General features: G+C 38.8%; 1 pseudogene; it reads right to left on the bottom strand.

Annotated features, from left to right (window-relative positions):
* Positions 1 to 1,270, bottom strand: part of LOC109095699 — a 50,007-nt pseudogene extending 48,737 nt beyond the window's left edge.
* Positions 1,271 to 12,707: the final 11,437 nt, after the last annotated feature.

Below are 12,707 nucleotides of genomic sequence, written 5' to 3'. Positions count from 1 at the left end.
TTTCCTCATAAACAGGAACTACTTTTTAAATTACTGATTGGCCAGCTTCACATGAGTGTTCCTGTTACACTGTGATTACTGGGGAATCCTAACAATCTTTACAATTACAATTTGATCTGAACTGAAAAGATGGTCACGTCTAAAATAACTGGTCTTATTCAATTCAAAAATATTATTTAACATCACTGAATCAACCTAAATAAATTTTTATTTAAATCTCATTCTAATCAGGTAGACAGTTGCAGGTTAACACTTTTTGCAGTGTGTATATACAGATTGATTTTACTATAGTAATCACGGTATTCATTATTTTTACTTATCTGTATGGACATGTAAAGTGTTACCACAGTACTGAAAAGTTTCCAGAACCAACATTACAGATGCAAACATTTGCTAAGCACATGATCAAACACACGTTGATAAGGGAGACGGGGTAGTTACCAAGTTTTTGTTGCCATTCTTGCAGAGGGGACCTCGGAAAACTCCCTTGATGTTTCGAAAGTGTCCATTGCTGAGGTGTGTGGAGCTGATGACAATGTAGTAACACGCCATGGGGAACCTGAAGCTTCCATGCACAGAGTCCAGCCAAGAGAGAGCAAAACAAGTCCACCCAACAAGCCTTTTCTTTTGTTTCTCTGTTTCAGATGAAAGGCACAAGCTCACTTTCCATCAGTCAGGAACAGAGCGAGCGTGTTCCCTCATCCTCTCGGATCCTCAAACATCAGTCATTTCTCATTGCTCGGTCTGTTACAGTCACTTTGTGGGCTTTTTCTGACGTGCCTCTGCTTCTTATAGTAGCCTCCAGCAATGCGTTATCCCGCTCTCTCCTCTTCCGTGCAATGGAAAAGAGAGTAATGCAGAGCTGCTCTTTCCTCTTCCTCAGTCTCGGCTCTCTGCGCTGGGCTGAAGTGTGTCTGGGCTGAGTCTCCTGCTCGTTGCGCAAGTGATACGCACTAGTGAGAGAGCTCTGCTGGGTCTGGCAAAGGAAAGCATGGTGTTATAGCATGCCGTGCGTTGCCGGTCCAATGAACGGGGCCAATGGCGAACAAGCCCCTGGTCTGATGGTGAGGACTGGGATGAGAATTGCATCTGTCACATGCTGCTCTTTCAGATACACTGAGTCAGCCTCTACTCTCTCTAGCCAACCAGGATTCAGCGTCTTTTTCCTCTCACACTCCCCCTCTCTCTCCCTCATTATTCCTCTCTCTCTCTCACTCGTGAGTGCGTTCTTTCTCAGGAAGGAGCTGAGGCAGCAGTCAGGAGCAGGTAAAGGCAGGCTGAGGCACTGAGAGAGACGAGTCGGTATGTGTAACATCCCCTATCATCCATCTTTTATCAGGTTAATGTGTTCGAGAGTTGCCATACAAAGATTTATATGTTCTACGGACACAGATACCTGCATATCAAAAGTCCTAGCTGGTGCAGTTTACAGGCATTGGGTATTTCCTAATGAGAAATCCATAAAGCCACTGCTATATTGGTAATTTACATGCTGATATGACAGAACTGAAGATTCATGACTTCTTTATGAAGAAAATTGCATTATAGATGCTAAGAAAGATCAAACAGCAATTTTTAACTCATTTTATTTTAATGAAGACTAGAAAAAAACAAGCTTCAAAACAGAGCCGCACTTGAGAACTGGGAATCTTGGGTTAGAGTTCTCTGGATGCATTTATTGCATGCCTATTTAAGGACTACACTGACTTCAGCACTAAACAGAAAGAAAGAAAGAACCGTATGAGCTTCTACAGAGCATGTGGCTGCATGAAACATGCCAGAGAGAGAGAGTTCCCTTCCCACCCCCCAATTTTAGAAGAGCAATAATGCCTCGTAACTAAGCAACGCAGTTTCTGAATCAATTCTAAATTGCATACAGTAGGAAAGGCAGATGTAAGGGGCAAGACGAGTGGGTGCGCACATGTACAAATGTGTAAAAATGTGTCTTTCAATATGTTAAGAGACATTGTAACTGGTAACTTTGCGATAATTTAAAAAAAATAAAATAAAAAAATAAAACAACAGGAAATATGTCATTCGTGGATTATATTAATGAAACCTACTGCGACAGGAAGACATCTTGGCATGTTTGAGCAGCATAATTGAGCAGAGTGAAAGACAGATATCTTGGAAAGCGCTGTGACCAACTGCCAATTAAAATGGACCATCAGGGGCTGCTTTCAAATGGGAGAACAAATGCTGTTATTCATTTCATAAGTGCTTGAACCTGCTCTTGAAAATGATTCTTTCAATACAGAGGGAGTCAATACATCATTCTGAAAATCAGTCCTGGTTTACTTTGAAACAATGCTCATGTAGTATTTTTGCTGGAAATTCAACCATAAAATTTTGACAGACATTACTAATTTTATTTTTTATTTTATTTTTTTTTTGCGCACACACACACACACACACACACACACACACACACACACACACACACACACACACACACACACACACACACACACACATATATATATATATATACACTACACAAAAAAAAGAAAAAGAAAGAAAACTTTTTAGATTTGCAAAAGATGGATGATTTTGAGATGGCCTACAAAATGCTTAAACAAATCATCATTCATTATTCAGCTAAATGCATTTATTGACCTCTAAATCATTAGGTTTGTAATGAGTGTGGTGTGGACCATTTCACTGAGAGAAAACATCAAATGCATTTCCGATAAAGAAGCATCTCTTCCCCTTAACCAGCCGATAACTGCAACCACAAGAAAACCATTATTAGTAAACTAATGGAAACAATGTCGCATGAACTGCTTTACCTTGTAGCAACAGCCCGGTTTGTGGAGAGGAATATCACTGAATAATAACTGCAACCGTAGGGAAGAGGAGGAAGAAAGTTTTCCTCAGAACTGCTATAGTTTGACCTGTCAGCTGTCAGGGAGATTTGTTCCAAGTGAAAAGCTCCACTTCGCTGGTGCTATCAGTGTGGTCATGCAGCATACAGTGGTATTCGGTTAAGGGCATGCACATAAGGCAGATTGGGCCCCTGTTTCCATCTGTCTTTCTGTCAATACTCGTTGAGCTGCCCACCAACCTCTGCAGTTCAATACAATGCGCAACCACTAAAGGCTTTAGAAATAACTTACGTGTGGGTGGTTCGATTCTTCTCAGAAAACAATGTTAATATATTCTGCAATCAGCAGACTTATGATGACTATATCTTGGAAAGCAGGATGTGCCTGTTCATTATCAACAACCTGCAGTAAAAGGTGTTGTCGTTTTTGAACATCGACTATACAGACACAATCCAAAGTAATTTCTCTCAGTTACTCCTCAACAAAGACACAGCTACACTGCCAAATCTTGTAACTACAGTGCTGTTTCATGGTCTGATGATAAAGCGCAGTTGTTGGAAAGGACAGGCTTTGTTCTTTATAATAATGGCATTCAGATCTGAACAATGAGCTGAGTGCACAAACACGAAATTAGCTTTGACTGATTGCTACCTGTGCGATTGCCTCAGCGCTGCCTCCCACCCAACATGCATGACATTTCATTAACCAGAAAATTACAAAACCCCATTATTCTTCTATAATATGCAGCCATGCATGCAACAACTTTCATTTCTCTTATGTGTTAACACATAAGAGTTGTGAATTGTGAACATGGCAATTAAACAGATCTGCTGTCATCGTCCCCTGCATGATTCAGATGAAGTAGGAAAGTTTTTGCCAGCATGACAGAAAACTTTCAACAGAAGTGGTGTTAGATGAACAGAATTTCTGCTGAGAGGTTCATATTCTGGATTCTAATAGACCTGAGGGATGTATGTGGACGTGGATTAAACCAGAGCTGTCACTCTATTCTATGTATATTCACCATATAACAAAAATGCTGTTTATAACTCACTAAAAGATTTTATATTACAACGACAAATAAAGCGAATGTTGCACTGCATTCTAGTGAAGTGGTGATTTTAATTTCTCAATAAATCAGTTCTACTGAATCAGTTCACTAAAGTGATTAGTTCTGGTTCATTCACTGATCCTTTGATCCTTTCACTGAGGTGGCGACATGCGATTTATGCAGTTATTTTGATGCCACAATTATGCACAAGTAAATCTCAGAATCATTCACTCAAACTGTTTCCTTCACAACCAAAAATAATTTGCATGTTACAGAACAGTAGCAACAGATATGAATGTAACAGATTATCTAAAAAAAATTTTTTTTTAAGTAGGGCAGCAACTTGGTTTTATCCATCAGTTGTTTATTGCAAGGAGGCAAATTTGAAAATTGTCTTGCTGAAAAGATGAATAACTCGCTAGCTCAGAGGGTGTGCTAGCGATAATACATTTTTGAAGCGAACTTTTGCCTGATTTGTGATTATATTCACTGCTTTGGATCAGCGCATTCAATAAAAGTAAAATACACAAATAACATTAAGATTGTGTTTCTGATTAAATAAACCAGTTATTGATCTCATTAAACTCACCAATCACAAACAACACTTCTAAATTAATTAAATTTATATACAGATTTACTCATTTATGTGTAATATGTTTTTTGTTTGTTTGTTTGTTTTTTTCTCCCAAATGGATTAAGAATCTTAAATACAAAGAGCTCTAAAAGATTTTCAGAATATTTACAACTCTTTTGCTTTAGACCATCTACAAATGTTACATCTTAAAATAAAATGTTACGGTACATTCACACGGGGGGTCAGCGTCAACACTTGATGCAGGTCATGTCTTAAGGTTGGTGCTGACCTGACCGTCATAGTGACAACAGGCAATCACATTAGTTTCCCTTCTAGGGAACACCACGTTCCACCTACTAGGGGGCACATTGGGGAATGCAGCCTACATAACCAATGTCTGAAGCACAAACAACGCCAATCTATTGCCAGTCCACCTGGTCCAGACGTCATAGGCTGGGTGCCCAGAAGTATAAAAAGGGCACTTGGTTGAATACGTCATCCTCTTTGCTGTCGCTTTAGGAGCTGTCTGCTTGAAGTGCGTGTGTTAGACCAAGGCAGGTGAGCATTGTGGAAAGTGTGTCCCTCCGTGCCTGAGGTTTCTGACACTTAAGGACACACACACAACTACTCTCTGCTGTTTTCGGTATCCTTTTTGAAAACTTTGGAACGTGTCACAATGAACCGTAATTTAGCACATTTTTTCTTTTGTTTCGTTAATCTGTCAATATGATTTAGTAAATATATTTAGTGTATTATGCCTATATTCCTTTTTATGCAAGCCTATAGTTTTTTTCTGTTTTTCCTCCATTCACAGAAGCGCTTCAGGTGCATGTGATCTGTTGAATTCATCTTACACTATCCTCAGATAAAGGCAGTGCATTGCCATTGCAAATTTCCTATGATGAGTTCACAGCTGAGCGGACATTTCACTCCTTGGCTTCAGCGTCACATTTGCATAGGCGGTACTACTGGAATTCGTGACTGGTTGACAGCAAATTTCAAATATTAAATGAAAAAGATAAAATAACATTATTGACTGGTTAATGGTCATTTCAAATTTTCGATTCTGTTCGGAACTATAAAATTTGATTTTGTTTCCGTTTCTGGTTCTGTTCCTGTCAAAATTTAGTTTGTTCCGTTTTCCGGTTCAGACCCCTGGTCTCCAATGAGAAGCTCTGTTCGTGTTTGTCTCTCACAGTTCGGGTCCCTCTGCTGCCAAGGCATGGCGAAAACTCAGATTGCGGGATTCACGGGTTTAAGATGCTCTTTTGGGGTTTATTGATCACATGTACAGTGCTTCAGTCGAGCAGCGCCTTTGGGAATGTGTGCCTCCATGTTTGGATACTAACACTAGAGGGCATATTCTTCTTTCGCGTTTGTGTCGGCGAAGAATGCGTGCAGTCCTCTAGAGGCTTTCTAGTTAGTCTCTTCAGTGGTCTTGTGTATCCAGACTCATATGGCTCACATAGCATAGCTACCTCAGAATCAGAATCAGAAAGAGCTTTATTGCCAAGTATGCTTGCACATACAAGGAATTTGTTTTAGTGACAAGCTTCCAGTACACAGAGACAACAACACACAGACAAAAAAATAATAATAATTTGCAAATAAATAATTTGTATAAACAGTTGTGCTATAGATGATAAATGGAATAGAATTGAGTAAGATGCAGGGGGATGTACTAGGATGGAGGGGACCAAATACATATGAGGATATTACACATTTTTATTGCATAAGTGGGGAACATTTAACTGTTCATGTCATTATGCGCGGGGAGATTCCTGGGGGAAGAAACTGTTCTTGTGCCCTGACTGTCCTGGTATTTGCGGCTCTGAAACGCCAGCCAGATGCAAAAGTTCAAAGATGATGAGATTTTTCTCAGCCCTTTCCTCAATATGGATGTATACAGTTCTTGAAGGGTTGGCAGGGGAGCACAATCAATAATCCTTTCAGCAGTCCGAACCGTTCTCTGTAGGTCTTCTGAGAAGTCTGATTTTGTAGCTGAACCAAGCCAGACAGTTTATTGAAGTGCACCAGGACAGACTTAATGACGGCTGAGTAGAACGTTTCAGCAGCTCCTGTGGCAGTTTAAACGGGTACTCAGCTGCTGGCGAAGGAAGTACAATCTTTGCAGCCGTGCCTTTTTAACAATGGAGTCAATGTGATTGTCTTCACTTCAGGTCCTGAGAGATGGTGGTTCCCAGGAATCTGAACGACTCCACTGCAGCCACAGTGCTGTCTATGATGGTGAGTGGGGGGAGTGCAGGGGGGTTTCTCTCTGAAGTCCACACTAACTCATCTCCCCTATCATCTGAGGATAGTTGTGCTCTTAACTTGGGTGAGATGTTCCCCTTGATCAAATCAGGTTCCCCATTTCTGCCAAGTTGTGGAGCAGGTCCGTGGCGTCAGGGGCATGGCCCCCTTTCTGAGGGAAAGGCTTGGTTTATGTCTTTCACTTCCTTGGTGCTCCCCCGCCAGGTGGATAAGCATGTGCCTCTGCAGGGCATGGTTGGATTTCGTCCCCCAGTGTGCCTCCTAGGGGACGCAGCGTGGAGTTCCCTAGAATGGGAACGTCTCAGGTTACACATGCAACTATGGTTCCCCGAGAGGGAACGAGACACTGCGGCCACTCGCCATGCCTTTTGCCTGCCTGTTTTACAATCTCCGTTCAGACAGCTGAGTGGATGACGCATTCAGCAAGGTGCCCTTTTATACTTCCAGGCACCCCTCCCTATGACATCATGATCCAAATGGACCAATAGATTGGCACTGTTGAGATGTGCTTTCAGGCACCGGTCATGCAGGCGGCATTCCCCAATGTGTTTGAGGCATTGACGTTGACGTCCCATGTGAATGTACCATTATGGTTACCAATGCATCGGTTGCAATCAGTTAACAACCAACCAAAATAAGTAAAAAAAAAAAATATTGGCAAAAATCCATTATCATGCATCTCTAATATACATGGATGAATCACTCACAATAAGATCATTTTAGAAAATAGATATGGTGAAATTCATGCTGACTTTTAATATCCTTTATATATGCTGTATCCTTTATATTAATATGTGTGCATAAATTTCAAAAGAGACTCAACTTTTTTTATTCACAAGTTAACTTTTTTTTCTATAACACTAATTCATTCACAAATGAAACACCACTACTGTATGCAGGTTTCAAGCACATCCCTAGTAACCTGCAATATATTCCTGTAATATTTATTGGTGTGCCATGTACAGAGCGTAATGTAGTGAATATGCAACTATGCTAACATCTAAATATATAGACTCAGAGCTAAAAATGTATAACCATGGGTAATTTTCTCCCTTCTAACTGAATAGCAGCTTTACCATGTTGTTTCGCTACAGTCACTCATGTTGGCAAGGCGAGAGAAGTGAATCTAAAAGGATAACACACAGAGAGCTTTGTTAAACAAGGGAACTTTTTGAAACACACCCACAGCTCCGGCAGATTTAAAGCTCTGAGCTCAAGAGTACATATGGAGCAATGAGCCGACCGCTGCTTGGGGTAAACTACTCAAACTTCACCCAGCTGACAGGAGAACAGACAATGTCAGAGGGTCTGACCAGCTGGAAGATTCTGCCCCGCTTAATCCAGACATATTTGCAGAAAGTCTCTCAAGGTGCTGGGGGTATAAAGATCTGAGTATAAGAGCAACTAAAAAAAAAAAACCTTTAGGTGTTCTATTAGTTAAACAGCATTATCCAATAATAGCTTTGAAGAGTGAAACTATAACTAATTTTCTAGCACATTTGGATTGCAGTATTTATTTTAAACTGTGTAGCAGATAAAAAGTGAAGCTTTCCTCTTGGTGTGCCATATGGACATCAGGCTGTGGCGTTCTGAACCGTAGCCTGCTCCCAAATTAATTAAGTCGTTAATTTGTAGGCACAAGGGAACATTTGAAACTTGTTTAACACTCATGTCACAGTCTGTCGTATTCAAGTTTATTTTGAAACATGTCTGTCATAATGTCGGCCTAATGCTATCATGCAGGCCTGACATAATGGGTCGTGACAGCCTGTGAAACGCCGTCTTAATAGAGCCGCTTGCGGAAGGTCAGCTAAACCTTTGATGAAACCCTGAGAAACAGAGTTCAAAGGAAAAGGCTTTGATGCCGCGTATGCCTGTAGCCATATTAAGATTTGTGAAAATAGCTACGACGGTAGCTAAAGCGAAAATCACAGAGACAAACTAATTAGTTAAATGGATGGGTCCACATCTGAGGTGAAGTCAAATCGGAAAATTGTCATTTCTAACCCAGTTTTACAGTCGGTGCGTAAATGGACTTCTGTGTTGCAGTTGCAGCTAAAATTCAATAACCGCACAGTAATCACTTTACCCTTTAGAAAATTATTGATCTGGACACAGTTGTCTCTGCCTGACTTGATATCAGAGTCTAATATTCCTGTAGGTGCTAATCTAGTATCACTGAAGCCTTACTTCTGCTGAGCAGAAAAGTTGACGGGGCCTCAGAGACGAGCAGTTTATTAGCACAGCTCCACGGCAACTACAAAGGTGGATACTAAAAATACTCAGCAGTGGCTGTACAAAGCGCACACCCCTACTTGTGTGCAAGAAATCTGTAAATGACACTTCACAGCGCTAAGGATCTTCTCTGACGATGGAGTGATTCAGGCATGAAGAATGACAACTAGTGGCTTCAAGTGTGTTCGTCACACAATCGCTGATATTGTGGCAGTTTCTACTTTTCTATTCTTCTTGACACAAGTTGATATGCGTGCAAGTTGCATGGTGCTCTCTATACTGACCTGGGTGATGTCAACTGCCACCTTCAGAATTACTAGCATACTGCCTGCTGTTTGAGACTGTGCGAAAAAGTGTTGTGCATTACGCATAATCTAAATATTTCAATGTATGCTGCGTGGTTGTTACATGACTTCACATTATTATTCCGCATTTGTGGAAATGTCTTTATAAATATCTTAACTTCTGCAATTGAATCAGATGAGTCAGGAAAGTATTATTAAAGAGAGACTGATATTGCTTTTTTGTTATTCCCTCTCAATGGAAATGAAAGGTCAAGTCAAGTGTATTTAAGGAATACAGTATTGATCATTTTACCAAATGAACACAAAGCTGTTTTATGTGCACAAAAATATACATTCTATGTATACATTATTTTTCAAAACATTGTACAGTATGCCACAATATTGTTCGTGTGTTTTTGAGAGTTTAATTGCTGCAGTCAGAACCTTTTTTTGTTGTTGTGTTGTTTTTGACCCCAATTTAAGATGTATGATGTCCATGCTACATTTATGGCTGAATTTATTGTTTAATCACTCTAGATCGCCGAGCAAGCACCTCTTTACATTCTTGGCATGATTGTTGCTTAGATGACTAATGATTGAGTCAGTACATCCAAACACATCAGAACTGACAGCAGAATTGATTGCAATGCATGCAGTATAGTTTGTTTTCCTTATTAGGCGTAAAGTTTTGATTCATGAAGAAATGGATAGTACTTTTGACATTATACAACTGAAATGACATGCACTTGAATAAGATAGACTCTAATGGTAAAACTCTTTCTATGGGGGTTTCTCTCTCATGGGTCTCAAATTTTTCAAATAACAATATTACTACTACTAATAATAAAAGTCTTAAAGGTGCTGTATGTAGGATTGACACTGAGTGGCTGAAGTAGATTTTGCAGTCCAAATTCAAATTATTGGAGAGGAGATTTTTTTCACCTGGTCCCTCCTCCTCAGACTTGACGTACACGCAGGTGCCAAATTGAGGACACCAACAGGAACGAGCGCACTTGACGATGAATGAAATGATATACACTGTGTTTTCTACCAACTGGCAACCCAGGGTGCCAAAATACAGTTAGGTAAACTGGCAGTGGGCAGGTTTAACACAAACCCAAAACAAAGACCGACATTCCGGCCCGGAACACACATTTTCAAAGGAGAATAACAGACTGTAACATTGTTTTTCAGATAAACAAGTATGTTAACTTAGCATGTTTCTTAAATATCTATATTTTTATGCTTTAGTAGAGTCAAAAACTTACATACAGCACCTTAAATAAAAGGTTTTCTTTATATAGCACTCAAGGTCCTCAAGGTGCTGTACAAAACATAAAAAGTACAACAAAACAAGCAAATAGCAACACTTTTGAAGTATAATAACCCCATAACCTTTATATATCCGAGTTTATGAATGGTAACATTATCATTAGGCATAATATTATTTAGATTATCGCTAGACACTAAAAATGGCCTCGTGGGCAGCGTGCCGACATGTAGTGTCGATGCACTTCGGGTGTCCCGAGTTCGAGTCCCGGCTCGCGGACCTTTCCCGATCCAACCCCCTCTCTCTCACCCACTTTGCTTCCTGTTCTGTCCTATCTAAATAAAAGGGCATAAAACACCAAAAATAAATCGTAAAAAAATTAATAAAAAATCAGTATGAACAAATTCACAAAAAAAAAAAGATTTCCCAACTATGAGACAGAAAGCATACATTGTAGAAGAATCCATATAATTACTACCTCACTCGACTGTGAAGCTGTGCACGCAAAACAATGTGGCAAAAATAGCGATGTAGTATTTGTCACACTTCTTGATGGAAAAAAGAAGCTTGTTACTGGGAATATAATATTTTCAAAACATCTGAACTACTGGTTACAAAAAATGCAGTTAAAGTAAGTAGCATTGGCACTTTAAATTACAGTAGTTACTACCAACACTGATGTCAAACATAGTCTGTAATATAAAATATATTACCTAAAGAATGTAAAACATCAGTGGTTGAAAGACATTAAATATTGGAAAATGCAAAAGTGAATAGAAACAGAAGATTCCTGCTGTGGAATGCCTTTTTTGTGCCGTCTCTTTTATATTCCAGTGATATCATCCTATCATAGCAGAACAAGCTGCATTAGCATACATATTGTGCCTCCATTCAGAGTCTCTAGGGAGAGCAAACATGTATGTTAAAAATACATCACCTCAATCTGAATCAGTCTATGGCCTCATGTCGAGACTCCTGAATCTAGAGGAAGTAGAGTGATCCTCTTAACATACAGGCAGTGACACTGATGAGCTCAAAAACATTTTCAGAAAAAAAAATGAACACAGGCCAGTTATGTACATAAATTAAAGAGAAAGGGTGGTGCTATTTTTTTCTAAGGTGAATAAAAGTGATTTATAATTTTGTTTTAAAATCTCACATTCATCACTGCAGGAATTTGTCCTCCTTTAAGTGGAAAAAGCAGATGTATAATCTCTATCAATATTCAGAGTGGGTATGTCAGAGTAACAGATTAATGTTTTGCTACTCCAACAAGAAAAACAAATCAATTGTGACGCTGAAGCATAATAAAGTGAGTTGGGTAGACACCAAAAATTAATCAACAATATTGATTGTCTAAAAGCCATGTCACATTCACAGCAAAACTCAGGCAGACAGTCTTCCACATCAAAAGGTTTTAATGAATGTCATGCCTTATGAATTTAAAGTATATTTAAATTATATTGTAATAATTATCTACATATTATGAATGAATAAACAATAATAAATATTAAATAATGTTTAATTAATACGTTGCCTTAATTTAGTTTAAGTAAAATTAAATTATATTACAATAGTTACATAAATATTAATATAAAAAAAATTAAAATATCAAAATAAATACATTTTTAATGAACCTCTTGCCTTATGTTTAAATATATTTAAATTATAATGAATGAATGAATAAATAAATAAATAAATAAATAAATAAATAAATGTGTTAGAATGAATTTACATTATAATAGTATATTACTGTTTATTTAGTGAGAACATCATATTCCTTCCTCAATTGGACAAGCAAGATCCACCATAAAGATGTCTAAGGATATATTTTAAATTGCTTGTATTTTTAATCAACATTTCCAAGTATTTCCATGTCCTCGGGGGTTTTGTCAGCAATTATAGAGGTGAAACTGGTGTGGAGAAACCCCAACACCCTCCGCGTCCTCTAGGGATGGGTTGTGTACTGCATGCACTAGTTTAGTCATTGTTTAATATCCATACACCATGAGCAAAGCCAGCATAGGAAACATGCCAACTGTCATGTTCCTCTGGAAAATCCTAAATCCTTTCAAGTTGTTTCAAATTCAAATCGCACCAAATTCATTCATTTTTAGAGGCGAATGAGACAAATGTGATGTAAGATGCAGTAACCCAATACAAAGCTAAAAGATTTGTATGTGTTCTGTTTACT

The sequence above is a fragment of the Cyprinus carpio genome, chromosome B9 (assembly GCF_018340385.1).
Source record: "Cyprinus carpio isolate SPL01 chromosome B9, ASM1834038v1, whole genome shotgun sequence".
Lineage (NCBI taxonomy): Eukaryota > Metazoa > Chordata > Actinopteri > Cypriniformes > Cyprinidae > Cyprinus > Cyprinus carpio.
This window is presented reverse-complemented; position numbering and strand designations above follow the sequence as displayed.